This window comes from Nicotiana tabacum, chromosome 19 (genome assembly GCF_000715075.1).
Source record: "Nicotiana tabacum cultivar K326 chromosome 19, ASM71507v2, whole genome shotgun sequence".
Taxonomy (NCBI): domain Eukaryota; kingdom Viridiplantae; phylum Streptophyta; class Magnoliopsida; order Solanales; family Solanaceae; genus Nicotiana; species Nicotiana tabacum.
The window spans coordinates 82,560,595-82,566,876 of NC_134098.1; the positions used below are offsets into that span (position 1 = coordinate 82,560,595).

At 35.7% G+C, this 6,282-nt stretch overlaps 1 non-coding gene across 1 annotated transcript; it reads right to left on the reverse strand.

Moving 5' to 3' along the window:
• Positions 1-313: 313 nt before the first annotated feature.
• Positions 314-6,055, reverse strand: LOC107783917 (uncharacterized). Its single transcript, XR_012702831.1, has 4 exons — positions 4,354-6,055; positions 4,165-4,265; positions 1,628-1,786; positions 314-414 (listed from the first exon to the last, which is right to left on the reverse strand). It is a non-coding gene; the product is annotated as an uncharacterized LOC107783917 (transcript).
• Positions 6,056-6,282: the final 227 nt, after the last annotated feature.

The window sequence follows — 6,282 nt, forward strand, 5'->3', positions numbered from 1 at the left end:
TGTGCTGTATGTCTTTTTGACATCAGCTACTGAAAATTACATTCAAAATTGGGATCTACTATTGCAGCTGACAGTAGCCCCCTCTATCTAATTTCCAGTAATAAGGTAAAACAATGTGTCTTTCCTAATTCATCTATTGTACAAACTGGAAATCCTATTCTTTACAAAACTGTGAAAGGAAAAACCTCATATCCTACTCAAGTGAGAAATAAGATCAATGAAGACATCCTCGTCGCAAGGAATTGTGAGACCACCCATTGGATGATCAAAGCCAAATTCTTCTTCAGCTTGACTAAGCAAGTCTTGAAATAAAGGTTGACTCAAGAACGATATGGGGATTACAAATCTCTTCTTCTGCTTCTCCCCAACATAAACAGCAAAATGACCCTTCGGAACATCTCCAGCTTTAGAAGACTTTTTTATTATACGAGGCATACGGATAGCCATGGTTGTTAAGTTCAATATAGATGAGCAAATAAGGAACAAAATTAGTAAGGACCCTGAAAGGAGAGAAAAGCTTTGTACGATTTTAAGTTTTGCTGAATGATGTTATTGTAACCCTTCTTTATATAGGCCAATGACAAGTTAGAAAATCCTACTTATGTGCATAGGCATTCTGTGGACACCAGCTAAAGACAATAGCACCTGAAGTATCACATGGTTTTGTCTTCCAACTCATTGTCATACTATTTATACATTGAGACTAGTCTAAAAGCAGAAGGTCCCACTGATGTTAAATCAACAAGTTGTAGTCAGAATTCAAATGATTGATCATCAAATGCGAATCTATGAGGGCATGTCCTGAGAAATTTGGACGAAATTTGACCATCTATAGTGTTAATTAAAGCAATGGCCCAGGATACAAGTTGGTTCCTATGAAAATAATCTACCTACTCTTATGGTTCCAAGTGGTGGTGCAGTTGAAGACTTCGAGAACACTTATAAAATTTTCAAATTGTGATGATTATTACTGGAAATAGAGAATTGGATAAAGTTAGAATATTTCTCCAGTTTCATTTATCAATAATAAGGTCATAGGCCATGCAATGTTTCTGGTCAAAGCTACACAAAACCAACCAGTGTTTACTTGTATTGTGCCAATGATGATCATTGGTGGAACCTCAACACTAATTTTGTAGGAAACAAGCAAGAGAAAAACGCAGAAGCTTATCTTTAATCTGGTCAGAAAATTAAGATAATAGACTGGTACAAGAACGATATGCTGGCTTAAATTTGTCAAGAAAATCAATTGACACAGTGCACCTTGAAATGATCAAATTATATAAATCTAATAACAAGTTGACTTTGAACAGCACTTTACTAGCCATCTAAATTCCTATACCAAACTTCTAAGTATTTATGAACAGCCAGAGCTATGACCTGTATGATACAAGAGACAAAGACAAACGGAAAGCCTAATTCATCCTCAAGCTATAATTTCAAATGATAATCTTAGCAACTACACAAACGCGTCAACTTTAACCAGTGCAAGCTAAGAAATTGATTTAGGCAAGTACATGATTATTTCAATTCTTGGATTATTTTAATGTTTTAAGTAATCTAAACTTCTAAATGGTTTGGTCCTAGCATTGGGCGGTTTATTTGTTAAAACAGAAGAGCAACTCACAAAATGCACGGGCTGGTAATGAACATCAGCATGGAAATGAAATCTTCCTCGCCGATGCAAGGCCCCTCACCCACATCTTATCTTCAGGGCAGCCTGAAAGGAAGTGTTCTTTACAGGAATTTCATCGAACAACACAGCTGCATTCTTCGTAAACAATTTCTGGATATGCCAAAGTTGATATTTTGAAGACAAGAAGAACAAATCAGGCAATATTTCAAGGGATTTAACTAATATACAGCGGATAGCATAAACATTTTGTGCACTAATAGCACGGTTTATTATAATAGGTTATTAGGTTACCAATTACTAAATACTAATCATAAAAATTTATTTGTATACCTTGTAAGTGACCTACTTCTATAAATATCTTATACACAGTTAGAACACAGAAAACTCTATCTTATATATTGGCGAAGTGGATAAGCTGAATTTTTCAGCACCGCAAGATAAATTTCTTTCGGATGCATTAAGTGAGAGAAAAGAATGTTGTATCTGTATTCTTTGAATTAGTGTCTTTGTGAGTCAAAAAGCGCCAATTTTTGTGGTGCTAAGCTTTACATAGCTTCTAATTAACCAACTTCAACTATACAAGATGGATATCCTACTTTGATATACAAAATTGTGAGGTCTAAAAAGGAAAAATGATCTAAACTATATACTTAAATCCTAAACTGGGAAGTTATGCCAATGAAGATGTCCTCTGAGCAAGGAATTGTGACACCACCCATTGGATGATCAAAGCCAAATTCTTCCTCTGCTTGACTTAGCAAGTCTTGAAATGAAGGTTGGCTCAAGAATGATATAGGGATCACAAATCTCTTCTTCTGCTTCTCTCCAACATACACTGCAAAGTGTCCTTTTGGAACATCTCCAGCTGTAGAAGACTTCTTCATTATACGAGGCATACAGATAGCCATGGTCGTTAAGTTCAATACAGATGAGAAATTAAGAAAGGGGAGAATTAGTAAGGACCCTGAAAGTACTTGTCAAAAAAGGACCCTGAAAGCAGAGAAAAGCTTTGTATGGTTTCAAGTTTTGGTGAGAGCTGTTATGGTAAACCCTTCTTTGTATATGTGTATATAGGCCAATGACAAGTTGTAGAGTCCTAATGATGTGCATTGAATAGTATTTTGTGGGCACCAGCTAAAAACAATAGCACCTCAAGTAAGACATGGTTTTGCCTTCCAAATCATTGTCATACAATAAAATATATTAAGACTAGTCTAAAAGAAGAGGGTCCCCCTGATCTTCACAACAAAGAACATATGGAAACCTCATCTTCTTGAAAAATGGTTTAGTTAGGGACCACCTCTAGCCATTTCTTGAAGTTAAATCAATAAGTTGTAGTCAGAATTCCAATGATTGATCATCAAACGCGAATCTATAAGGGCATATCCTGAGAATTTTAGACAAAAATCTGATCATCCATATTGCTAAAGCAGTGGCACAGGACACAAGTTGGTTCTTATGACAAAAAACTACTGTCTTACTCTTTTGGTACCAAGTGGTGCTGCAGTTAAAGGCTTCGAGATCACTTAAAAACGGTCAAATTGTGATGATTAGTAATGGAAATAATAGAGAATTGGATAAGGTTAGAATATTTCTCCAGTTTCATTTATCAATAAGAAGGTCATGCCATGTTTCTGGTCAAAGAAAAACAAAACCAACTACTTTTGTTGAGCCAATGCTGAGCATGGGTGGACCTCAGCTGTAATTTTGTAGGAAACAAGCAAAGAGAAGAATGCAGAAGCTTATGGACAGCCAGAGCAATTATGATATAGACTGGTACTAATCCACAAAAACAACATGCTGGCTTAAATTTGTCAAGAAAATCAATATTTGATCAGATTATATAAACCACAACAAGTTGACTTTGAACAGCACTTCATAGCCAGAGCTATGGCCTGCATGATACTAGGGACAAAGACCTCGAAATGTACGGTAAAACTAAAAGAGTTCTGGACAGGGGAGAAATAGCCTCTGAATGCTCATCAGGTGACTCGAGAACAACACGCTTCTTACTGCACGAAGAACCTAATTCCTCCTCTAGCTATAGTGTCAAATGATAAGTTAATCAACTACACCAAAGCATCAACTCTTTACAGTTTATGTGAAGAGCAGAACCAACAAGAAGTAGCAAGCTAAGATATTGATTTAGGCAAGTACATGACTATTTCAATTCTTGGTCTAGTGTTTAAGTAATCAAAACTTCTAAATTGTTTGATCCTAGCATCGGGTAGTTTATTCATTACTTCCTCTGTCCCATTTTATGCGGCACACGTTCTTTTTTAATCGATCCCAAAAAGAATGATATTTTTCTATATTTAGAAACAATTCAACTTTAAACTTCTCGTCTTAACCTTAAAGATATGATTTATAACCACACAAATCTCTATGGCTTGTTTTAGAACTCAAGTTTCAAAAGTATTTCTTTCTTTCTCTTAAACTCCGTGCTAAGTCAAACATTATCACATAAAAGTGGACGGGGGAGTATACTGTATTAGAAGGCATAGCTGTAAATCAGAAGAGCAACTCACAAGATGGTCTGGCTGATAAATGAACATCAGCATGGAAATGAATGGTGATGTCTTTTCCCCTGGTATTGTTTTACATTTTGTATAAGCTCGGGAAAGGAAGGCTGGTTCAAAGGAGAAAACAGAAAAGTTAATAATCTATTGGTCCTGATAATAGCAAATTTTTTAGATGGGGAGTTGATTAAACTGTACCCTTACAAATGGTTTTGCATTGTTAAGAAATTCAGAGCAGTGTTCTTCACAGGAATTTCATCGAACAACATGGCGGCACTCTAGGTAAACAATGACTTGGCATACAAATCAACCAAAGCAGAGCACACATACACGCTTAAAAGCAAACCAGAATATTCATGTAAAAGGGCGTGAATCACTTAGCCCAAAGTTGACATTTCGAACACCATTTGAATGCACGGAAGAGAAGTGATGGAGAGCAAGAGCATGGAACTTATTTTGGCAAAAATGGAGGAAAAAAATGGTTTATAAAAGTAAAGGGATTTTTTGGGCTAAGGATCTTGAAGAAGCTGATTAGCGTCGTAAGGTTGTTGTTAGGAATTGCTCACTAAAGATTTTGAGCTACTCCTGCTTTAAAGATTTTGGATTAATGTACGAGTTCAGTATGAGAGTCTATCTTTAGTAAAACCCATCACTCACACTCTCAAAAACAATTAAATTCTTTTACAACCTCCTCCACTCGCACCTCTCAAAAAATTCAAAGAGCAAAATATCCAACTTGTATCCCACATATCAATAATTCAAAGTTATATCTTGGCCAAGTATATAAGCTAAATTGTTCATCCATTTAAGAAAAATCTCTTTCGGATAAATTTGTAGCAAGAGAAAACAATTAATGTTGTGTCTCTACTCTTTGAATTAGAGTCTTTTTGAGTTAAAAAACACCAATTTTTTTGGTGCTAAGCCTCATCACTTAACTTCTAATAACTAATCAACTGTACAAAACAGATCTCCTGCTTTCGTATACAAAATTGTGAGACCTATAAACGGAAAGATGATTCTCAATTATATTCTTATATCCTAAACTGAGAAGTGATGCCAATGAAGATGTCCTCTGAGCAGGGAATTGTGACACCACCCATTGGATGATCGAAGCCAAATTCTTCCTCAGCTTGACTAAGCAAATCTTGAAATGTCGGTTGACTTAAGAATGATATGGGAATCACAAATCTCTTCTTCTGCTTCTCTCCAACATAAACAGCAAAATATCCCTTGGGAACATCTCCAGTTGTAGAAGACTTCTTGATAATACGAGGCATACGGATAGCCATGATCTTTTATTTAAGATGAGTAAAGGATGAAGAGAAATTTCGAGTAGTTCTCTAGTTTTGTGGATAGCTGTGATGGTGTGGAACTTCTCAAAACATGTTTATATAAGCAAATGGAAAGTCGTAAAATCTCATGACTTGTGGTGAAGAGCCATTTGGGTTGGGCATCAGTGGAAGACAATGACATATCCATAACCACATGGTCCTGTCGTCCAACTAATTGACATTATTTATTACTTCAGCTCATATAAGTTCAAGAACAATAGGTCCTACATTTTTCTCCTACATGGAACAAAGGATTTCTTAGAATCAAATCCATAAATATGATGTGGTGCCATATGATGATTCATTGGACCAAAACATACCCCAGATGGAAACTATGTGTCCATTTATATAAGAATATTAAGAGCAAACAAGTCAATCATATGTACGATTTCACTGGTGGAGAGGCATTTGTTGCACTGTTGATTGACAATAGCAGATGAAGTATCACATGGTTTTGTTTTCCAACTCATTGTCAAATACATATACCATTGCTGCCCTACTGTTTTTCATGAAAAGATCGAGAACACAGGATCTTTAGAAATCAACTTGATAACATTGAGTAATTGTCAATACAGGATCTTTCGAGATCAGACTGATAATAACAGGTAATTGTCTTGTTATGATTCAGGTCTGGACCACTTGGTCTGCAATTACAAATAAATTTACTGCAATATCTAACAACTTGTTTGGTCCCTCATGCTAAGTCATTATGTAGGATCAACTTTCCATATCAGAATTACCTAAATTATTTCAGCAGATTTTGTGAAATGTTTCACTAATCGTAGAGAACAAATTT